Below are 13,094 nucleotides of genomic sequence, written 5' to 3'. Positions count from 1 at the left end.
CAAACGCACTGATAAGTAAACCCTTATAAAAAAAATATACAGCAAATTGTTTATTTTGAATTGTAATGAATTAATTTTGCTGCTCTTATCTATCTACTAGTAAAAAAAAAAAGAAATATATATAAATAAATAAAAAATATATATATATATATATAAATAAAGAATATATATAAAAAAAAAAAAAAAAAAAAATATATATATATATATATATATATATATATATATATATATATATATATATATATATATATATATATATATATATATATATATATATATATATATATAAAATTGCTGGAACTTATCAATATATATCACTGATGACACATGGAATCTGAGGACAGAATCTAATCATCCATCTTACTTTCCTTGCTCAGTTAAATGCCTGGATGAAGTTTTGGATGGTTTTAGAAGTTTTTGAATGGTTCACATATTTTCATAAAAGCTGAAATGATGCATATTTAAAGATGCACATAAACCAACAGCATCATCTAATTGCAGATTTATGTAAAGTTTTATGTCAAAATCAGAGCAGACAGAGCTGTGGAGCAGCAGGAATGCAGTGTAATTTAAATCAGTTTTAAAATATTGTGAGCCATCTACCTATATACATTGCATGTATCTACACTGCAGGTAAAGTAATATCATAATGCATTGCAACTAGAATAGTAAAACCATCCACAACAAGTCAAAAGAAATGCTGGTCCTATTTGCTGGTTGACTAGTAGTTAGCATGTTCCAAAAACAGCTTCACTGTCTTTGCTGGTTTGTTGCTTCTCCAAGATTGTTATAATAATTAATATAATAATATAATATAATAATAATATAATAATTGTTATATTTATTAATATTTTGCATGTGTTTTTTTTTTGTGTTTGTTTTTTTTTTCAGTTTGCATTGAAAGTTATTTTTGTCTATTTTTTTCTTTTTATATTATATTTTTTTTCTTTATATGTCTGTTAAGCTTTTCGAGTTTTAGTAATTGTAACTTATTTTAATTAGTTCCCAAGGTAACATTTCATGATTTTAATGTTTTTTTGTGTATATTTGTATCTCTCTCTCTCTCTCTCTCTCTCTCTCTCTCTCTCTCTCTCTCTCTCTCTCTCTCTCTCTCTCTAATGTTTTTCATGTAATATTTATTTTTAATTTTATTCAATCTTAATTTCAGTTGCTGAAAAAAAAAAAAAACCAGCTAATTCCAAAACACATCTTAAGGTGGCTTTTCCAGCAAGGAATTATATGTCTTATAGTTCAATTTAAGTAATTATAACATTGGATAGGATTTTTTTCCCCTTCTTCTTCTTTGTGCTGCCTCATTCTTCCTCATAGAGAGAAGAAAACATGTTCATTATCTTCAAAATTGGCACATCCGTTCTTGTACTATTGTGAAATTGAAGTAAATTGTGGTTAGGAAACCCAATCCTTCTTTGATTCATTCAATTCCGATCAAGATATTTCAAAATACAAAGTCAACATCATGAAACTTGAAACCAACTATAAACAATTATCTCAGTGAGGATGGAGTTTCCTGTCATACATTTGTATATATATTTCCATCATGACATTACTCTTCATTACTTCTGCTTAGCATCACACCTCAGACCGCATTTACGGCAGGCCTGTGTAGGCAGCAGACAGCAAGGCAGCTCATTAGGGTTTGGAACAGAGCTGTTGTAATTTTTTTTTTTTTTTAAAGCTGGGATGAGCTCTTAAAACACTAAATGCTGCCCAGCTCTCGGCCAAGCCAAAACAAATGTGAAAGCGTGCTAATTCACAACAGGCCTAGCATCAGCGGACCCCAGGAGTTCTTTGTTTGTTCTGTTTAGTCTGGCAGCCACTCCAGACACAGAATATTGTTTTATTATTTCTGTAAACAATGGGCAGATTGTTGCAGGGAATAAAGAGGCCAACACAACCATAGGCCTTGCACCAGACTTACCTGAGGACAGCAGGTGGGTCAGCGGGTATGTTAGAGCCCTGGGGATAAATCCAGGATGGATGCAGCGGCTCCAGAAAGTATTTGAGCACTCAAGACCTATTGAAGTATTCAAATTTTATTGCATTGGATAATAAAATATCAAACTTTTATCCAACTGATCCCAAAATGGTTTTTAGAACTTTCCAGGCAAAACATTTGTTAGGCTTCAAATGATACAATACTAGATATATTTTATTAAAAATGTATTCTATTCAAAGCATTTGGAAACTTACGTACTAGATATATTTTATTAAAAATGTATTCTATTCAAAGCATTTGGAAACTTGCGTACTAGATATGTTTTATTAAAAATGTATTCTATTCAAAGCATTTGGAAACTTGCGTACAACCCCAAAATAATTTTTACGAGCAGGAAAAATGAATAATTGTGTGTGTGTGTGTGTGTGTGTGTGTGTGTGTGTGTGTGTGTGTGTGTGTGTGTGTGTGTGTGTGTGTGTGTGTGTGTGTGTGTGTGAATGCATCAGACAGGGACACCGGCATGGATCAAACCAGCAGTCGGCTGTCGTCTCAGCGAGAGCTCCAGTGTCTGTCTGTCTGCCTCCTGGATGCCACATGAGGTTCTCATATCACAGACGCCCTTCCAGACTGACATTCCACCATGACGACTACACAGCATGCAGGGTGAGTTGCAAGGGATGATGGGTAATAATGCACGCACACCATTAGGATAGAGAACGTCACAAATTACATCTCATTAATAACGCAGTTGTTTGCGATGACATGGAGTGTAAATGAAAAAGCCAGACACTTTTCAAATGTTTCTCCTGGAAAATATACCCCAGTATTACAGTAAAGTCTTCAACTTTGCTAAGATCTGCAAGAATACTGCCATCAAAAGTCAAAGATCCCAATTTCAAATTTTTCCATTCACATGAATTATACTGTATATCCCTATATTCTTACACTGTAAAATATCCTGTTAAATTAATGATAAACCTGGCAGCTGTGGTCGCTAGAAATTCCCTGTGAAAAACACTGTGACAATATTTCCTGTATTACTGGATGGCATTTTAGTGCCCATATATTGCACTGTATCACTTAATCATATTTCATTGAGTGATATTGTCATCAGGTACTCACCCTCATGTCATTTCAAACCCGTAATCTTCAAAACTCAAATTAAGAGGTTTTTAATGAAACCTGAGAGGTTTCTGTCCCTCCATTGAAAGTATGGGTAACCAAAACTTAAAAGATCCAAAAAGGTCATAAAGGCATAGTAAAATGCATCTACATGAATCAAGCAATTTAATCCAAGTCTTGTGAAGTAATAAGATTTAATTTAGGGTTTTATTTACAGTACATCTAAATAATGGTCGATACACGTATGAAAAACTAGGGGTGTGTGATAATGACAAAATATTATATCTCGATCATTTCTGGAATTTTAGTTGATAATGATAATTAGACAATTTTTTTGCTGAGCATGTTATTGTGCTGGTATTTGACAAGATAAGGACTGCCATGGACATCTGACTCCCAAAGCGTTTGATATTCTTCATATTCTGTGCGGTGGTTCATTTGCAGCAGTAATCTGTTAAATTAACTTTTCCAATAAGTTTAAATTGATTTTTACCTTTCATGGGCATTTTTACATTTATAAGGCCAATTTGTTTTCTAACCTAATTAAATGTATGCCTCATCATTTTTGTCAAATTCTTAAATTGATTCAATAAATTCAAATAGCAAGACACTATAGGGCTATTACCAATCAAAATAAATCAGATTCTTTCAAGTGGCTGATTGATTCAGTAACGAGACACTGTTGTGTGTTGCTCAGATATGCAAAACAGTTCTGCTGTGGCTTTGTTTGGAGCTATTTTCGTTGTTGAATTACACAAAAACAAGAACTGTAGTGTCTAAAATGTAAGTCACTTAATGTTAACTTCTTGTTTATTGAGCTGTTCTCCAAATCAATATCGTGCTGATATTTGGAGAAAATGTCAGTCTTCGTATGATATTAACTGTGTCAGATGATATAAATAAAACATACATAAAGTCATAAGGGGGCATTTTTGCCCCGTTATCTTGAATGTTGGGGGAATTCTAAATGTATTTTAATAGACTAAATCATACAGTCAAAGCATGAACTCTAAATGCGCTTGCGCAGTAGTCTTACCTACTTGTAGTGGATTTGGAAACAAAGATTAAGTTTTTAAGGTGAATGAATACATTGACTCTAGGTAATACTGTCATAATATCATCTCAAAAACATTGCAAGAATTAGATGTTTTGTTTCCAGTCAAGACTTGGAGAAACTTGTTCATGCCTCTATCACCAGCAGTGTGGACTATTGTAATGGTCTCCTCACCGGCCTTCCCAAGAAGACCATTAGACAGCTGCAGCTCATCCAGAATGCTGCTACCAGAATTCACCTAAGACCTAAATACATAACAGATATGTTCACTGAATATAAACCTAACGGAGCACTCAGATCATTAGGATCGAGTCAGTTAAAATACCAAGGGTTCACACCAAACAAGAGGAGTCTGCTTTTAGTTATTATGCAGCCTGCAGTTGGAATCAGCTTCCAGAAGAGATCACTATATTGCACTATATTTTATCTAGAATCATTTTCTATTGTTAACTGTTTTCAATTAATTTTAAACCTCTTAAATCAATTTTTAAATCATTTTCAAAGTTTTTAAATTCCTTGTTTTATTTTTGATTATTTATTTATTTATTATTATTATTTTCTTTTCTTTTATGTAAAGCACTTTGAATTACCATTGTGTATCAAATGTGCTATATAAATAAACTTGCCTTGTCTAGGGTATGTGTGCACTCTCTGGGTGTGCTTTTGTTTGGTTTTTGCGATATACTCAGTAATGTCAAATCGCATATCATTTAAAAATCAATTACAATATGATCATAGAAGATATATATCGCCCATCCTTACGGTATACACAGTGCATAGAACAAACCTCACTGGTTTCAAAAACCTAACAATCATTTCAAAGATCAACTAAAGTCTTATTGATTTCTTAAAATATGAGGATGAGTAAATGATAACAGAATTTAATTCTATGTGTGAACTATCACTTTAACTGAAATATACCCAATGTTACACAATTTTTTAGGTGGTTAATTATTATTATTGATGTTATTATGAGCTTTTTTGTTCACCCAGAACAAAAGTCTTTTTAATTGTTTGTTTTGATAGATTAGTTCAGCTAGCTGCAGAATGAAAATTCCAGTTCTCTCTTTGCGCAACCACTTTCACAAAGATCAATGAAGCATATTGTTTAAGAGCAGATCTGCTGGGTGTAAGCAATGACACCCGTTCTGAGACTGTTTAGATAAGCTTGGTAAAAACACACTGGTGCCAGGTGAGAAGCTGCTTTAAAGACTCTAATTAGCACAGGCGTTTCCACCGAGAACAAGGCTCGCTTCTTCTGTCGAACATTGTTTTTGTGCTGGAACCGATAACATTGAATGGCTGTGCACCTGTGCCAAAGTCGGACATGAATAAATTATTCAGAGATATGTGAGAAGTGTGTTGCAACATTAGCTCTGAAATCAATCATCATTGTTGTAATTTCGGCAGCACTGTATGGAGACGACAAAAACAATCCACCCATGTTTCGCAGTCAGAGGTGATGCAATTCTGTTTTTGCACTCCAACGCTTGCGAAAAACATGCACTGCATAGATGAATGAGATAATTGTCATCATGCAGACGTTGAATATGATGCTGCTGGCAGTCAGATCTCTGCTTCAACTCAGTTTTGGAGGGCTGGAGTTTTTAACTGGCGTATTTGTGAACAGACCCCCCCTCCCACGCCATCACCACACAAACACACACACACACACACACACACACACACATGCCTGTGGCCAGCAGAGGTTTGTGGTCAGCCCAATAACGAGCTGTTCAGCGTAAACATGGTTTCTAGACTGCCCCAAACCCCACAACCCACTGCCGCTGAAATGTTACTCAAAAGCTGTCACCGTCTTTGTGTGTGCATGTGTGTTTGTGTTCATACAAAGTACTAGACTTGCTAAATGACATATGAAAATATTTAAAACTCACAGCACTGAGGAAAAACAGATTTCTTCAAATGCCAGTTTTGTTTGCGAAAAAAAAAAAAAAACAGACTTGTCTCAGCTGTTGTTTGTTGGATTTATTTGTTTGTTGTTGAACCTACAGAGCTGTGTGATGTCATCAGAGAACTGTAATTTTATACAAGATGCTTACTGTACTTGCATGACTAATTGTTGCTTTATAAATAAATAAAATAAATGAATAAAATATAATAGTGTACAGTATATATGTGTGTGTGTGTGTGTGTGTGTGTGTGTGTGTGTGTGTGTGTGTGTGTGTGTGTGTGTGTGTGTGTGTGTGTGTGTGTGCATATATATATATATATATATATATATATATAGAATATTATTATGAATATTCTAAATAACATGGAAAATAATATAATATTTGTATATATTATATAACTTAAAAAAAAACTAATTATATATTATACACATATACTATTAATTATATATCAATTATAATTATATAATATATGTCAATTGTATTTTATGTTCATGTTATTTATTTATAATATTGTATTATTTGTTTATATTATGTTTAAATGAAACTGCCCTACATGGCTGTAATAAATGTATGAATGTTACTGGATACAATGAAACAATGTGATGGCAAATAAATAATGGATTAATAATTCTTGTAGGAACTGTCCTTTTAAAAAGAGCATATCCAAAGTAATATATATATATATATATATATATATATATATATATATATATATATATATATATATATATATATATATATATATATATATATATATATATATATATATAGCAAACAAAGTTATTCACACATGCACACACACAGTTGGCAAGCTGCACTGGAGTGTAACTGAATGCTCTTCTGCGGTTTTGTTTGGACTTGTTTCTGAGTAATTGCTCATTTAACTGAGATAGGAGGTGAGTAACTTTGACAGCTACTCAGAAGAAAAGCTCAGAAAACCAAAACTACACATTGTGAGAGTGGACATGATTTGTGCGTGTGTGTGTGTGTGTGTGTAGGCTGTCTCTTCCTCTAGTCTCCATGCGCACAGTTAAAATAATCAGTTTTTGTGAGCCCTCGATTCTGTGACGCCTGACATCATTAAACAGATCTGCCTGTCTGTAATTTTCAGCCACAGTGTCTGTCACCAGAGAGAGAGAGAGAGAGAAAGAGAGAGACTGAAGGAGAGAGACAGCAGGGTCAAGGGGCGGAGAGAAAGGTTACGTTTAACCGTAAAAACATGAAGGAGTGGAAATTTCACTCTTTTATGGTTCTGCTAATGAAGAGTCTTGTTCTACCATTTGCCAGCTGCTGTGGGGATGTGAACAATATCTTGTGATTTGATTTGTGAAAAGTGGCCCCAAAATGATGTTTACAATATGCCACACTTAAAAATGAATGAATGTTGTTGCATTATATTACAAAAAAAATAATTTTGTATTTGCAAACAAATTATGCTAGTTTTCTCTCTCTCTCTCTCTGATTTAATTTATATATATATATTTTTTTTTTGGCAGTTCATTCAAAAATGATTCTGTAACCTTTATAGCTTTTTTTTTCTTCCAGTGAAAGCAAAAGAAGAACTTTGGAGGAATTTAGTTTGTTGCTCTTTTCTTTTGCACTTTTCTTTCTTTGCTTTTTCTTTTACACTGAAGGATAACTAAAATGGACATAAAAGTACTCCATAAAACCTGTGCACTTCTGAAGACATATCCTTGTGTGAGGAACAGACTGAACTTTAAGTTATTTACTAATCCTGACATCCGTTTCTAGCTCTCTGCAGGTTCAAGAGCATTTATGAGAGAGAATTAGCAATGTCTGATTTAGGAACAAATTGTCATTTTGAGAATGATTCTTTTCAGTGAATTGTTTTTACTGAATGGTCTGAATGATTCATTTGTGAATCTGACTCTCAAGATCAACTCACTGACTTAATGCTGTTGCAAAAGTTATCAGTTCACTGCGACAATTTACATTTCAGTCTGTTCTTTACACAAAGTTGTTGTATGACCAAAGAGGACTTGCAATATAGTGCATACATGAATTATTTTATAATACCGTTATGGTGCTTCTGTGTTCTCCAGTACATATTCATTTTAAATGCATGGAAAAGAGAAAACACATTATACACAATTTAACTTTTTGTGTTCTGCAGTATAAAGAATTTGGAATGACATAAGGGTGAGTAAATATTGACAGAAAGATTATTTTTGGGTGTATTATCTCTTTAGGTGTACAGTCATGATTATACCTCCCTGAATAGCTTCAGGTCAATCAACTATATTGATCAGATGTAAAACATTAATGCCATCAACTACAAACTGCACTAATAAAGTTGCTATCTTAGTGAACCTAGAACTCTCTCTATACTGCTCTATACATGCTGTGTGCGTGCCAAACAGACTACATAATAAAGTAATTAAAGGGTCAGATATCTCTATGATTAACCTGCAATTCAGGCCTGACTGCAGGACTAATTAGAAGTTAGCCAGACACACCAAAGGTTGTGGCTGCTGATACTCTTGTACTTCCTTGGGATTCTTCTCGTTTGATATCCTCCTGTCGGCTTTGTACTTCCCTGCTGTTTGGGGCCCATTCAGGCTTTCATGTGGTCAGGTGTGTTTTCTACAGACAGGGATATGGCTACCAAGAGGATTATGGCTCTTCAGCAGAGCTCAGAGCTTGTTTTCTTTGCCATGATAACACTTTCCGCTAGGGTTCACAATGCATTAAAATTTAAGGAATTGAAGTGGAAGTCTATGCAGAAAGTGTGCATTGGTTGCCCCAATGCTTTTATCTTAAGTGCACCTCTTGTTTTTTACTAACTGGAATGCAAGATGAAATAAAAAATGCATTGAAATTTATGAAGTTGCAGTGGAAGCCTATGCAGAAAGTGTGCATAGGTCATCCAAAGACTTCCATTTTAAGTACACTACTTCTTGTTTATTTTTACAAACTAGAATACAAGTTCAAATTGAGCAAACATAGTTGTGCATCATTTTCATCCTGAGCTCTGTGCACTGAATTAGGACACTTCTTCACATTAACGTTTACATTTATTAATTTAGCAAACGTTTTTATCCAAAGCAACTTTGCTACACAGATTATATTGCATTTTTTTGTCAAGGTAGAGTTCTAGATGATGCTGGAAGCGTAACCCGCTGAATAAAGCAAACAGTGCATGTCGTTAGACTGTAAAAACCTTCCTAAGTGGTTTCTTTAGATTGCAGTTGTGGCAGTACAAATCGTAAAAAGTCCATTAATTGTTATTATCATATCATTTATATATTTTAATCACACAAATATCTTTACAATTTGCTTAAAATAAAAATAGAGTACTGATAACCATCTAAATCACATGGCTTGCACATTTACAATATTGATGTGTTGAATCATAAAATGCTACTTTTACAGGATCCATATGCTCAGTGTTAAGTGCAATTTTTGACTACGTATTTACAATACAGTAATTTACTGCAAGAACAATAAGAAGTTCCTTATAAAGGGAAACAAAAGCAATCTGCCTTTTGTGATGACCCTGGGGAAAAAGTCTTAAATAGCAGAGTGTACAATAAGAAACATCCCTGCGGTGCAGCTTCTCTGCATCCGTCCAGGAAATACGATCATGTCCTTTTATTGGTGCATCCTTCCATGGAATCAGTTTTCCTTTGCCGCCACTGCATGTGTGTCTGCATGCGTGCACGTGGTGTGTGTTGAGCAAAGAGCGGTTTTGCGGGGTCAGCGTGGTTGGCAGGTGTGGAGGTCTCTGCTTTCTGCTCCAGGTTTCTCTCTCTGGCCGGTCAGGCAGGTCAGGTCCCGAGAGCCGCAGTCGCAGCGCTGGAAGATCTCCAGACTGTGAGCTCCTTTCCGCCGGTGACGCGTACACACCTGCCCCTCCGTCAGCACGGGCTTACAGATTCGTGACCAGAAGTGTCGGGCGCAGCAGAGCCCTTCCAAACAGTCCGAAGACCTGAGACACGTCTCGCCCTCGCCACCTGACAGAGACGAGACAGATTATAAATCAGATCAGCATCCTCCAGATTTGTACGATATCAAGCATGTTAGAAGAACTGGGGGTTTTGAAATCAGACTTGAGCAGATCAGTTTAGCGATCTTATTTCAGAAAAGAGGTGAGAAGAGACCAGAGCATAGAGGATGAGAGGGAAAACAGGAGACTAAAAAGAGATGAGATGAAACGAGGAAAGTGAGCTAAAATGAGAAAAAAATGGGAGAAAGGGAAAGAAAGATGAGATCAGACAAGATTTTAAAAGTCCATTAGAAGGCAGCTCAATAGATGAGATGAATAATGGACAAAAGAGAGGAGATGATAAAAGAAGAGACACAAAGTCAGGAGCAGAGACAAGAAGAAAAGGAAAGATGAGGGGGAATAGAAGAAAGGAGAAGAGACAAGAAGAGAACAGAAGAAGAAAAGTAGATGAGCTGGGATTAGAAGATGAGAGGAGACAATATGGAGAAAGACTAGAAGGAAGGAGATGAGATGAGAGAAGAAGAGAAGAAAAGAAGAGGATGTGAGATGAGAAGAAGAGGCGAGATGAAGCACAAGAGAGGAGAAGCAGAAGAAAAAAGAAGCGAAGAGACAGATTTGACACCTTTGAGTGGCTGCTGTGCTTTCGGTAGGCTGGTGGTTCTTTTAGGATGTGTTAAGTTAGGAGAAGCAGAAGATACAGTCACACTAGGCTCATCCGTGTTGCCAACCGGTTTGAGCGGCATCTGCCGTGCCGACAGCATCTGCATCAGCAGGTTGACACACACCTGAGAGAGACACGAATGAGAAAATGAATCTTCATTCAAACTATAACTGAACGAACTAGTGAAAACATAAAAGGATCTATGGTTTGTACCATTGATGCATCGGTTTCCAGCGCAGCACATGCCGTCACGAGCGCAGCGCTTCCTCCGCCTGCGGCACGAGAGACAAACTCCGCGAGAGCCGTTACAAAACTCACCGAGCCTGCACTCATCATCAGCGGCGCAGTGCGGCGACTGTGGAAGAGTAAATAATCATAGTAAACTTTATTTAAACGGCTCCTTTTAAAACCACATATATGTAATAAAACCCCAAAGGAACTTAAAAATCATCTCAAACGGAGTCCTTTTTTTTTTTAAATCCTCTGTGCGTTTCAGCATCCCGTGAGCACGTACCGCCGGAGCGTGGCTGTCTGCGGCGCCGGTCACGCGCGGGCTCGCGCTCACCGCGTCACTCGGACTGGATGCTGCGGGCAGATTCCGGATGGAGTTCCGTAACACAGGACCACCTTGAGCATCTGCACTGATTCCTCCCCAAACCGCGAGATAAACAGGCACAACGGTGAGCAGTGAGAGCATGTTCCGCATGTTCTTCTCTGCCAGTCTGTCAGGCGTAATGTCCAAACTCCACAGCACTTCATGTGTCTCCAAGAGTTTTATACATGCGGGACTGTTTGTATATTCCCGCCCCTTTTAAAAGACTGTACGAGCGCATCAAACACGGTCTCCACCGCCCCTCTCATCGCTTGCGCAGACAGGCTGGATGAACTCATGCCTGCGCAGTCGATGGGAATAGTTCTGCTTAGGAGCGCAGCATCCCGGACTCATGAATATTAATTAAGCCCTGCCGCGCGCTCTGCTGCCTACAGTTCTATTGCGTAACCTAATGAATATTCAGAAGCCGCGCCCTCGTTATAATAGATAGAGAGTCGTGATACGTCTTTCGCAATACTTGTGCGTAATTACCGTCGCGCCCCCTCAGAAACAGACTGACAACTTAAAGTGCTTAAAGTGGAATTTAAGGGATATCATTATACACGACAGTACCTGTCAGCAGACCTCTGGTAACTAGCTTTAGAGCTTAAACCTGATCATTTTTCTGTCAGCACATAAAAATAAAATGCACGTTAATGCTTCACGCGTTTATCTAACTCACTGCAATAAAAACAGATCTTCCTCTTCAGTTAAATAAAGTGCATCTTCTGTGGCTAAACAGAGTTTAACAGAGTTTAGGATTCACAAAGATTACATATTAAGTGCATTAATCATCATCATTGTGATAGTAGTTGTTGAACTATGGCCAGAATTATACATTTATAAAAAGTAAATGCAAGTGGAGGAAAAAAAAATCACTGAAAGAAATTGAAGTTGAATAAAAACTCTTTCCACGAACTACACTGGCCTAATTGTAGACTATTTATATGTTCTAAACAATCAGATTTTTGGTGTCAAAATACATTATGGAAACACCTAACCATACGTTTCTGATCTGTATATTAAGTTTAAAAATTCTTCATGCTGCTCTTATTTCAGCTGTATGTGTATTAAATCACTTTTGTTTTAACATTTTTTTTTTCCTTGAGGGGTTAGTTGAGTGATTAGATATTGCATATATATTAAACAGGAACACAAAAGTGTAACTCTATTCAATTCAGTCTTTTTCATAGTTTCATAGAACTGACATTGACTTTGAGTTGGTGAAGGTTATAATAGACAGTGCTCTTCACGTGAATCCTGGGTCTTGCTGTCGCTTTTGTGTGAAATTAAAAGGTGAATTGCTGCCCCCTACAGATCATGAGGCTTTATTGATAAAATCATTAAAAATCTTGTTGAATTGAGTGTTTTGTTAATACAGAAATTAAGCTCAGAATGTTTAATGTGGCTTTTCTTTATTTCAGCAGCATAACTTTTAGTAGAGGCACTCGGCATGAGATTTTACTGCAGATAAATTAAATTTTAGTTCACACATGGGACATTAATGAATACGACAAGTGATAGGTCTAGTTGTGTCACTACAGCAAAAAAAAAAAAAAAAATGATTCAACTTTTTTGCTGCTGTTGTTAGTTTCAGTAAGGTTATTGCCATTATATGCAGATTCATTAATGATGGAACAAATGAATATGTCATGTTATTTTTGTTTGAGGCCTGACTGCACAAGTGAACTTACCATGAAAACTAATTTCCAATCTCTGTGTCTGAGAAGATCTAGGGTATATGTCCTTTTCTGTGTGAAAACAGCAGATCAATGAATATTGATGAATAGATGAATATTATAAATGAAGTTTTTGAATTGCCTGTCCA

At 36.1% G+C, this 13,094-nt stretch overlaps 1 pseudogene; it reads right to left on the bottom strand.

The window, feature by feature from the left end:
• Window positions 1-9,062: 9,062 nt before the first annotated feature.
• LOC109089346 lies at window positions 9,063-11,547 on the bottom strand (annotated as a pseudogene).
• Between the last annotated feature and the right edge of the window lie 1,547 nt (window positions 11,548-13,094).

This window comes from Cyprinus carpio, chromosome A13, assembly GCF_018340385.1.
Source record: "Cyprinus carpio isolate SPL01 chromosome A13, ASM1834038v1, whole genome shotgun sequence".
Taxonomy (NCBI): domain Eukaryota; kingdom Metazoa; phylum Chordata; class Actinopteri; order Cypriniformes; family Cyprinidae; genus Cyprinus; species Cyprinus carpio.
The sequence above is the reverse complement of the archived record's forward strand: the minus strand, read 5'-3'. Positions and strand labels throughout refer to the sequence as shown.